The sequence below is a fragment of the Callospermophilus lateralis genome, chromosome 5, assembly GCF_048772815.1.
Source record: "Callospermophilus lateralis isolate mCalLat2 chromosome 5, mCalLat2.hap1, whole genome shotgun sequence".
In the NCBI taxonomy this organism is placed as follows: domain Eukaryota; kingdom Metazoa; phylum Chordata; class Mammalia; order Rodentia; family Sciuridae; genus Callospermophilus; species Callospermophilus lateralis.
In genome coordinates this window covers 73132753-73144728 of record NC_135309.1, presented here as the reverse complement: position 1 = coordinate 73144728, position 11976 = coordinate 73132753, and positions in this window count along the sequence as shown.

Here is an 11976-nt window from a genome sequence, read left to right as displayed (position 1 = left end):
TCCGTTTTACCCCGCTGTGTGCACGCTGTGCCCGGGGCACCCTCGTGCCAGTGAAGGGCCGTCTTTCATTGAGCGCCTTCACTTGCCTTGGCAGCTGCACTCACTTTTATATGCAGGTTCTGGAATGCTGGGAGCTGTATGGCAGCCAACATCTCTCCTCTCCCTTCTCAAACATGACGTTCTCTGTAATTCAGTTACAGACACCTCTTTCCTTAGCCTTCTCACCCAGGGAGCCTGATCAAGAATCTAAGAACTAAGCCTCATTTGCCTTCTCTGAGTATGCAAGTGAATTTGCATATATCTTGTGTCCATTTGCATTCCCCTCACATGGGGCATTTAGAATAAAAACAACATTCATGAATCAAAATGAAGCTTGTTCCATTCTTTCTCTGTCAAAGTATAGAGTAAGTAAAAGGATACCGCAGTGTGAGAAAAGAGCTGAAATTATATTTGCCAGGGTTATGTGAAGTTTTAAAAGCAATCCAATTTGGTGGTCTTTACCACCATGCAATTGGCGTTTAATATTTATAGGTTTAGCCTTGGAGAACACAATCACTCATGACTGAAATAGCCTCCCCCTTCCTCAACCACTGTGTAGAAATTTGAGCCAAGAGCCCCTAAAAGTCGAAACTGCCCACTTTTCCTTCATCAGGTCACCACTTCCAGCCTGGAAGACTGATTTCTCCATTTGAGACAAACTGACTGAAGAACCAACTAAAAGGAGAGAGAGAGAGAGAGAGAGAGAGAGAGAGAGGGAGAGAGAGAGAGAGAGAGAGATGCTTCTCATTGCCCCCTTGGCCCCTTTGGGAGCTAGAAGAACTAAGGAAATGAAAAGAGTAATCTGGCATCAATACTGCACAGAAATTCATCCAGAGAAACCAACCAGTGGACAGGACACTATTGATCCCACAGTGAGATGGAGCCCCAAATGATGAAAACCTATATCATAAATAAAAAGTGTACGTGCAGTATAGAGTTTTTTTAAAAATAGAATCAATAGATTAGAATATGTCAATATGCCTCCCCCACCCATAGAGAAAGGGTACCTAACTGTAGGCTGTGAACCTTTTTTTTTTTTTTTTTTTTTTAAAGAGAGAGAGAGAGGTAGAGAGAGAGAGAGAATTTTAATATTTATTTTTTAGTTTTTGGCAGACCCAACATCTTTGTTTGTATGTGGTGCTGAGGATCGAACCCGGGCCGCACGCATGCCAGGCGAGCGCGCTACCGCTTGAGCCACATCCCCAGCCCTAGGCTGTGAACCTTGAAATCTGTGTGACAGGTAGATGGTTCAGGAATGGATGACTCAATTCTTCACATCTTGTTAAAAGTCCCTTTAGTACATAGCTGCCTTATTTTAAAATACTTGGTTATTGGATAACTTTCTAGTTTTTGGATAATTGGTAACTAAAAAAGGAATGCCCTGGACAATGGATTTCCATTTTCAAATAAACAGATAATACCTGCTACTGTAGTATAATAAAGTGGCATCCTGGTTTTTTAATTTAGAATTTTATAAATTTTTTTAGTTGATGCCCAGTTCAACTCTTGGTTGAGTTGATAAGCTCAAGCTTCTGATCCACCTGTCACCAAGCCTTATCTTTTCTTCCATTAAAATGTCATATCTCTAGAAAAACTCTATGACAAGAATGCCAAGAGATATGAACAAGGGAGTTTCTTTACCATTTTTGTGATAGACCCTACACACACGTGCACAAAATCTTGGAAGTAACCAAAATGTCCATCAATAAGAAACTGGAAAAATAAATTACAATAAACTCATACTATGTAAAACTTCAACACTATTAAAAAAAACAAGTTACAAAAGAATTATATTTAATAATGTGGGAATATGTCCAAGATATATTATTAAATAATGCACATTTCTTAAGAATATAAATAATGATCCAATTTAGATAAAACTAAATATATATTATCTGTGTGTATGTTTGTATGTGGTGTTTATTTATAATCAAAATTTTCTGGAATAGTGTCACTACTAGTAGTTACTTGTTTAGAGTGAAATTGAAGTAGGATTAGGAGAACAGGGACCTGGGACTTTGTAAAGTACTACTTGTATAACCTTTTAAATTTTCATGGTGTTCACATAGTTCTTTTATAATAAATATAACATGGTAATTGAAGTAATTAATATACATTGTGTTTATGTGACTTATTAATTCATATGTCTATATGTATTATATTCAGTAAGAGTAAACATTCATTTACAATGCATGTGAAAGAAAATGTACCAACAATGGTACCTTTCATTATGTAGATGATTTGTATTTTCTTTTTAAATTTTTGTCTAGATTTATAATGACCTTAGGACTGAGCCACATTCCTAGCCCTTTTTTTTTTTTTTTTTTTTTTTTCCATTTTGAGATAGAGTCTCACTAAATTGCTTAGGGCCTTGCTAAATTAGTGAGGCTGGCCTTGAACTTGTGATCTTCCTGCCTCAGCCTCCTTAATCTCTGGGATTACAGGCTTGGGCCCTCACCAGGCCCTTGGGATTTTCTTGTTGTAAATAATGTTCATTTATTTTTCTTTTCAAGTTGCAAAAATACGTTGTTTTCAAAGTAGAAAACTCAGAAAACACATGTAAGAATAAAAGAACACTCTAAAAATTAACCTCTAACCTCAATATCCAAAGATGGCCTTTCAGTATATGTCCTTCTGGTCTTATAAATAAATTTTTTTTTCAGTTCTTTTGGATGATTGCCAAGAAATGGAATTGCTAGGCTATATGGTAATTTTCCATTGAATTTATTGAGGAACCACCAAACTATTTTCCATACTGAGCTGTAGCCTTTTGCATTCCCACCAGCAATGTGTGAAAGTTCCAATTTCTCTACATCCTCACCAACACTGTTATTATTATTTTAATGGCCATGCTAGTGGTATGAGGTGGTATCTCATCTTGGTTTGTTGTTGTTATTTTGTTACTGGGGATTGAACTCAGGGGCACTCAATCACTGAGCCACATCCCCAGCCCTAATTTGTATTTTATTTAGAGACAGGGTCTCACAGAGTTGCTTAGCCCCTCACTGTTGCTAAGGCTGGCTTTGAACTCAATCCTCCTGCCTCATCCTCCTGAGTCACTCGGATTATAAGCGTGCATCATTACACTGGCTATCCTGGTTTTCATTTTGCATTTCCCTAATGACTAATGATGTTGAACATCTTTTCATGTGCTTGTTGGCCATTTGCATATATTCTTTTGAGAAAAAAATGTCTGTATAAGTTTTTTGTTAAAACTGGGCTGTTTGTCTTTTTTGTTTGGTTTGATTTTGGTACTGGAGCTTGAATCCATAGGCACTTTATCCCTGAGCTACATTCTCAGGCCTTTTAAAAAACTTTATTTTGAGACAGGGTCTCACTAAATTGCTGAGACTGGGCTACTTTCAATCCTTCTTTCTCAGCCTCCTGAGTTGCTGGGATTGTAAGCATGCACCACTGCACCCACCTTGTCTTTTCATTGTGGAGTTGTAAATGTTCTTTATATATTCTAGATACTAGACCATTATCAAATATATCATTTGTAAATATTTTCTCCTGTTCTGTAGGCTGTCTTTTCACTCTCTATACAATATTATCTGATGCATAAAATACTAATGTTTTTCCAGTGCTGGGGATTGATCCAGGCCTTGCACATGCTAAACAAGTGCTTTAACACTGAACTACACATTCCCAGCCAAAAGTGTTCGATTTGGTGATTCCCTGATCTATTTTTCCTTTTGTTGCTTGTGCTTTTGGTATCATATTTAAGAAATAATTGCCAAATATAATTAAGAAATAATTGTCATGAAGATTTAACACTAATGTTTTCTTCTTAGAACATTATAATTTTAGCTCTTATTAAATATAATGATCCATATCTTTGATCCATTTTGAGTTCATTTTTTAATATGGTGTAAGGTAGAATCCAACTTGTTATTTTACATGTGGATATCCAGTTGCTCCAACATCATTTGTTGAAAATACTATTCTCTTCCCTAGTGAGTAGTTTTAGCACTTTCATTGAAAATCAAAGTATTAGTTTTTAAATCAGAAAATAAAATCAAAATATAAAAATGTATATATTGTGTTCCCTCTTTTATTTTATATTACTTCTGTTACTATTTGTCAGGTTTGCATGTTCTCATCCTCAGATTAATGCAATAGCCTTCCTACTAACTATCTCATCTATCACTGACAGTAATATCTCTTTACTACCGTGTTATTACCTGGCTCCAGGATGGGCTAGGTTGCTTAAGTATTAATTGGTGGTTACACCTTAAATATTAATTGGTGATTGAACCTAAGTGTACAGTTATTCCACCAAATAATAATAACTTGCTTCTTAACCTAAAATAATCAGCTAGCCTTAACTCTACTGCTTCTACAATAGATATACTAGGGCCGGGTATATACCTCAGTTGGTAGAGTGTTTGCCTTGCATGCACAAGGCCTAGGATTAAATCCTCAGCACCTCTCTCTCTCTCTCTCTCTCTCTCTCTCTCTCACACACACACACACACACACACACACACACAAGATAGCTGAACTAGAATAAAACCTAAATCAAAATATTATATTCAAGATAGAAGGAGGTAGAAGATACCCTTTTAGCAGAGGATTTTTTTTTTTTTTTTTTTGATAACAGGGATTGAAACCAGGTATGTTTAACCACTGAGCCACATCCTCAGTCCTTTTTAATTTTTATTTTGAGACATGGTCTTGCTAAGTTGCTTAAGGCCTCACTAAGTTGCTGTTGGCTTTGAACTTGTGATCCTCCTGCCTCAGCCTCCTGAGTCACTGGGATTACAGGTGTGTTCCACTGTGACCAGTTAAAAATAGTATTTTGATCTCAAAATTAATTATCATTTACTCTTTCCACAAATGTTAACTGGATTTTAACTTAAAAATATTAACTTCAAAAAATTAAGATTCAATCACTACTTTCTAGTTACTCAAAACTTACATAAGATAGTTAAGAAAAAACATAAATTGTAATCCAACATTTTAAGAGAAATAACAAAAGTGGGAATAAAACACTGGAATACTGGAGAGGAACAAGTTTCATAGTAGGAAGCTTCCTTTTTTACTTAATAAATCTGTTAAATTGCTTCTATAATTACCTAGAACTATCATTTTTCACATTAGTTCATCTTTAATTTATTCAGTTACAAATATTTATTATAGTTTTCTTAATTCAGACAAAAGGAGAGAAGAATTTCTAATCTGGTTGGGATTGAGTTTACATACAAAAAGCTAAAAGTAATAGATTTATGATGTTTTCAATAGCATTTTCCAATTTAGTGATATATTTTAAATTATGTAAAGTTAATACATTAGAAAAAATAATATAATGCAAATCAACAGCACAAGAGCTGACCAAAGGTGAGAACTGAGTGAGTAGTTTAGATCAGCTATTTCCAGCAATAGGGCCTCAGTACCCTGGCATGACACACTGTGAACTGTGCAGTGTAGTTCAGTAATGTGTCTATTATTGTTATCATTTCACACACACACACACACACATATACATATTAGAAAGAATTGAAGTTTTTTCTTGTTGTTTTCATTTATTTACATCCTGTTAAAGTTACTTGGATGCTTTAGCTCATGAATTATCAAGAGGGAAAGATTCAGTGCATCCAGGAAAGACTCCATGAAGAATTCAAAGAATGGGAATTATTCAGAAAGAAGTTAGGGGAGAGAACTACCTCTTCTGTAGGAAAGATGGGAATATGCATGATTTATTGAGAAAAATAGTTAGGTCTAATTGAGCAGAGATTTAAAAGTGGGAAGATAGAAACAATTGATCTGGAAAGTCTTATTAGTAGACAATTGTTCTTGTTGCTCTGCATCCTTTAATCTTTTTGTAGTAATAAGATTCTAACTTCCTCTTGCAAACCACCTTACCCTTTATTCTGAGTAAATGAACTTTGAGTTGATTCTCCTACAGGAGTGAGAATGTGACTCAGATCTCGGGTGAATCACTGTCATATTCCCTGGATGCCAAGATGGCTGAGGAATGGACAAAAAGATGCAATGAAACTTTTTACTGAGAAGCACATGGTCTTTTCTTCTGGAATTGCTAATAGTAAGGACACTGTATGCTTGGCACTGGTGAGAGGTCAGTACTTCATGCCAGGAAATTATTCTGAAATAGCAGAAGATAAAACTGGGAGATGAAAAGGAATGAATTCTGGTGACACGATGCCAGCCTTGATTATTATAGACTAATTATCCTTAGACTTTTCATTTATGTTAGCCAATGAATTTCCATATGTACTTTAGCCATTTTTTTACAAAAAAAAAAATACCTGAATGGACAAATAATAAGTGAACCCTCAACAATCCAAATTAAAGTTATTTGATGAATGTAATTTTTTTTTCATTATCAAAGAATTAAATCACCACCATAATAGGATGGCCTAACAGGAGTAGAAATGCGACTAAGGCCCAGACTTTCTGGGCTCTGAACCTAGACTTCTTCTTGCACTCCATGTCAGTCTTTTATAGCTGGAACTCAGTACTTCTCATATATGGGACACTATCTTTTACTTAGCCCAAGTTTGGCTAAGTAAATTATTAGGCCTTGAGCAATTGGACTTCTTAGAGGATGGTCCATTTTTGTAACATGTTCAAGATAATATGGGTTTTAGATAAATAGTAGTAATAATGTTGCCTATTTTAACAACCAAATAAATGTGGCAGAAAAAAATGCCATATAAACAGTCATCTAAAACTATCACATATAAAATTTGTGTATTCTTTGCATGTCAATTATCATATGATATTGATAATTGATTTGTGAAAAAAAAATTAAAAGGGAAAACAGATAACTCATGGTTACTGAATAGTATTGTTTGATTGAGTAAATCACTTTCTTTCTCTATGATTCAATTTCCCTACTTAAAAACATAGGAAAGTTATAATACTGAACTTATATTCTTAACACAAGAAGATTTATTTATTTTTTTTAAAGAGAGAGTGGGAGAGAGAGAGAGAGAGAGAATTTTTTAATATTTATTTTTTAGTTCTTGGCGGACACAACATCTTTGTTTGTATGTGGTGCTGAGGATCGAACCCAGGCCGCACGCATGCCAGGCAAGCGCACTACCTCTTGAGCCACATCCCCAGCCCCACAAGAAGATTTAAATGTGACCTTGATCTATATTTATCTTCATTTTTATCCATCAGGCACTTGAAGAACACACATGTGTACCTCACAAAAACCCTGTGAGGTAAATATGATTATTATTCCCATTTTGCTGAGGCTCAGACAAGTTGTGATTCTTGCCCCCAAAAAAACAGAATGAAATATAATTTCAAACCAGGAAACTCTGTATTGCCTCACTACTTTTCTAATACTATAGTAAACAATCTAGAATAGAATAACAAATATTGAGGGGGAAACTGTGAACAGCCAAAAGAGATGTTAAAGTTTTTAATGTTGGGCTGGGGATGTATCACAGTGGCAGAGTGCTTGCATGAGACTCCGGGTTTGATTCCCCAGCAACCCAAAAAGAAAAAAATGTTTTTAATGTTTTTTTTTCATTTTGCCCTAAGGGATTTCCTTGGGCTCCAGATCTGTTGACTTTTATTTATTTATTATTTCTTCATTTTTTTTTAAATTTTTTTTTAAGAGTGAAAGAGGAGAGAGAGACAGAGAGAGAGAGAGTGAATTTTTCAATATATATATATTTTCTAGTTTTCGTGGACACAACATCTTCATTTGTATGTGGTGCTGAGGATCGAACCCGGGTCTCACGCATGCCAGGCGAGCGCGCTGCCGCTTGAGCCACATCCCCAGCCCCAAATTTCTTCATTTTTAATAGACACATAATAATTGTATATTTTTATGACATTCCATGTATTCTGATACATATATACAATGCGTAAAGATCAGGTCAAGGTGACTGGCATTATCCATCACCTCCATATTTATCAGTTTGACTTCTATTTTAGACACAATAAGTGAGCTAATGTTTTTCAAACCTATGGGAGATGATAAGGAAGAAATAAAATATTCATTTCAAAGAAAAAAGTTAAAAGGATAGGAAAATGAGAACACTGAAAAAATAACAAAATGCACAGCAAATCTGAGTCTCTTTAAGGTAAGGACAAATGTGCCTACCGATTGCCATACCCAGTGAAGATATTGGTGTGTTACAGTGCCAGGTTTCTGTTCTCGTGACTAAAAGCTCAGGGGTCACTCCAGTTGAACTGGGCTAACTGAGCTGCACAAAATAACCACACAAGAGATACAAATACCTTTAGGGTCGCTGTGACAGCTCCTCTGACCTTAAGGTCCCCAGAAAGAGAGAGCGAGCACGTGCTGACCCCTTTTATTGAGGAGAAGTTATTTAAATGAGGCAAGAGGTCAGGGGGCTGAGTCTATCTTCATGATGTCCACTGTCAGCAGGTTGACTGACACCTGGGTAGGCCACACCCAAGGGCACAGTAAGAGAAGGGGACACACACACAAGGCACTTCCATGGAAGATTCTATCCTAAACAGAGCAAGGGGTTATATTACAAAGGAACAGGTGAGCATAGCTCACCGACTCTCGACTCTCGGACCCAAGAAGGGTGGGGAAAGCTCTGCCACATTTCTGCGACTGAGCACCTCAGCACCCAGCCAGGGAGTGTAACCCAGTCACGTGTAAGGTTGGTCTCCCACATTACAGTATATGGGTTGATGTTCCCAATACCTATCCTGAGTCAGCAGTTGAAAGTTAATGAATAGTGAACACTTAGTTTAAGAGAAGATATGGTGGGCTGGGGATGTGGCTCAAGCGGTAGTGCGCTCGCCTGGCATGTGTGCGGCCGGGTTCGATCCTTAGCACTACATGCAAACAAAGATGTTGTATCCGCCGATAAATAAAATAAATATTTAAAAAATTCTCACTCTCACTCTCTCTTTAAAAAAAAAAAAAAAAGAGAGAAGATATGGTTCAGACTGGAGGTCCTTTCCCCAGAAACATCCCAGATAAAGATTTTAATGCAAGGAAACCCGAGGATCATAGAAAGATTATATCTTAGCAGGCAAGTAATCCCGGCAACCCGGGAGGCTGAGGCAGGAGGATGGAGAGTCAAAGTCAGCCTCAGCAACTTAGTGAGACCCTAAGCTAAAACTTCATGAGACCTGTCTCTAAATAAAATATATAAAGGGTTCGGGACATGGCTCAGTGGTTAAGTGCCTCTGGGTTCAATCCCTGGTGAAGAAGATGAAGATGAAGAAGAAGAGGAGGAGGAGGAGGAGGAGGAAGAGGAGGAAGAGGGCTGAAATAACCTTTGTTGTCTAGGTTAGAGAAAATTCTTCTCTCTTCCACTAGCAAAACAAATCTGGGCTTTCTTGAGGGGGATAAAAATATGCTCCTTTGTTTCAATCCAAAGTAGACATATATAAAATCTTACAAAAGTGCCACCAAAAGTCTATTGAGAAATATTACTTAAGAATGGTGATGCAAAATAGTAACTAAAATACTAACGAGTAAAATCCAACAACATCTCAAAATAATTGAATGAAATTGCATAGTAGGAATGCAAGGATAGTTCAACATTAGGAAATTTATTATAATAAATTAACTACATGTACAATCAAAAGAGATGAAGTATATTATTCTCTCTTGAGTGATTTTTTTGATTCATTCATCCAACAAATATTTATTATTCACCCATTAATAATTAAATAAATATTATTACATATCAATATCTGATATTATATACTAATATACAGTATTATATACTAATATACTATTATCTGATAGTGATAAATGCTTTTACAAAAATAAAACAGGTTAAGAGAGAAAAAATAATGAGAAGGATGCTATTTAATATAGGTGACCAGGAAAGATTTCTCTGTTAAGATTAAATTTGAGCCTGGTGTACTAGTGCACACCTGTAAAACCAGCTACTTAGGAAGCTGAGGCAAGAGGATCACAAATTCAAGGCCAACCTCCACAACTTAGGGAGATCCTGTCTCAAACTTTTAAAAAGGTCTTGGGACATGGCTCAGTGGCAGAATGTTTGCCTAGCACATGCATAGGACATCTTAGTACATGATATGAACAACAAATATATATATTCATGTATATTAAACTAAATATGTACACTTAGTTTAAGCAAGACCTAAATGAGTTGAGGGATTCCAGAAAGAGAGTACAGCAAATGAAAGCCCAGAAGTAGAAGAGATTAGCATTTTTAAGGCCATCATAAAGTTGGAGTAGAGTAAGTAAAATAGAGACCAAAAGAACACAAATCCTATAGGTCATAGTAAGGACATTGATTCTTATTCTGATTGAGATCTGTAGTTACTAGAAGGTTTTGAATAGAAGAATGTCAGGATCTGGTCTCCATTATATTATAAAAGATTCTCTGATTGCTAGGTTGAGAATAGAATCCAGAGATAAAGGTGACCAGACAGGAAGATGCCATAATAATCCAAGTAAAGAATCATGATCAGTAGGAAATGTAGTGTGGGGGGCGGGGTGGTTACAGTCTGCATATGTTATGAATTCCAGTATACCAGAAAATTGACTTTTTTTTCTTTTAAGTAGGGACTTTCAAATGTCAGTATATGTAAATATTTCTTCTAAATCAGTTCAGTTTCTCCAAAGAAAGATCCTCTTGTCTCCTGCCTAGAGATAACCAGTCTGTCTACTAGGTGTTTGCAGCTGGGTAAGGGAAATGAATACAGCATTCTGTTTAGATTGCAGGTATGTTCTCATGTATATCTTTGTTTTCATAATCATTCCTTTCCTTAAAGCCTAATATTCTGAAGTCCATATCCTTTCTATTTCAGTTTCTCCAGAAGTGACACCTTCTGTCTTCTGCATGGTAACAGAGAGAAAAGTATTTGACTGCTTGTGTAGGCATGGGGGTGAAGAGCTGGGTTCTATCTGACCCTTATCTAGACCCTTAAATAATCTTCCCCCTTTAAACTTCTTTCTTCCTTGCATAGTATTTCAGTTCAATTTCTGTGGCTTTCTGAGGTTCCATGGGACAGATTCTTTCCCCCCCCACACACACATTTTTATTGGTTCATAATAGTTGTACATAATGGTGGGACTTGCTGTTACATATCTATACATGCACACAAAATAGCAATGTAATTTGGCCAATATCACTCCCCAATATTTCCCTTTCCTCTCCTCCTCCCTCCCCCTGGTCCCTTTCCTCAGTTCTACTGATCTCCATCATTTTCACCAAATTCCCTCACCCTTATTTTCCTTTTTCCTCTCTAGCTTTCACACGTGAGAGTAAACATACAACTCTTGACCTTCTGAATTTAGCTTATTTTGCTTAACATGATTGTCTCAATTCCATTTTTCTGCAAATGACATAATTTCATTTTTCTTTATGGCTGAAAAACTCCATAGTGTATATATCTCACATTTTCTTATCCATTCATCCCTTAATGGATACCCAGGCTGGTTCCATAGTTTGGCCATTGTGAATGGTGCTACCATAAGTATGTGTACGCATGTATCACTATAGTATGATGACTTTAATTCTTTAGGATAAATACTGAGGAGTGATAAAGCTGGGTCATAAAGTAGTTCCATTTCTAGTCTTTTGAGAAACCTTCATACTGATTTCCATAATGGTTGTACTAACTTACAATCCTACCAACAATGTAAAATTATTCTTTTTTCTCCATGGAACAAATTCTTGTGCTGATTGCTGGTGTTCACCTATGAAGTACCTCAGTTTGAACTTCCTCTGCCTTGTTAATCATTTTTCAACTCACCATCCACTTTTAACTTGCATATACTATGTCTTGGGGTTAAAGATGTTTCCTAATGGGCTGGGGATGTGGCTCGGTGGTAAAGTGCTTGCTTCCATGTATGAAGCCTCTGGGTTCAATCCTCAGCATCGCAGGGGAAAAAAAAATGTTTACTACTGTCCTTGAATATGGAGTTTGTGTTTTTGCTTCTTGTTCTCCTCTCATAAATGCCTTTAAACATGTTAAAATATGCCTTTT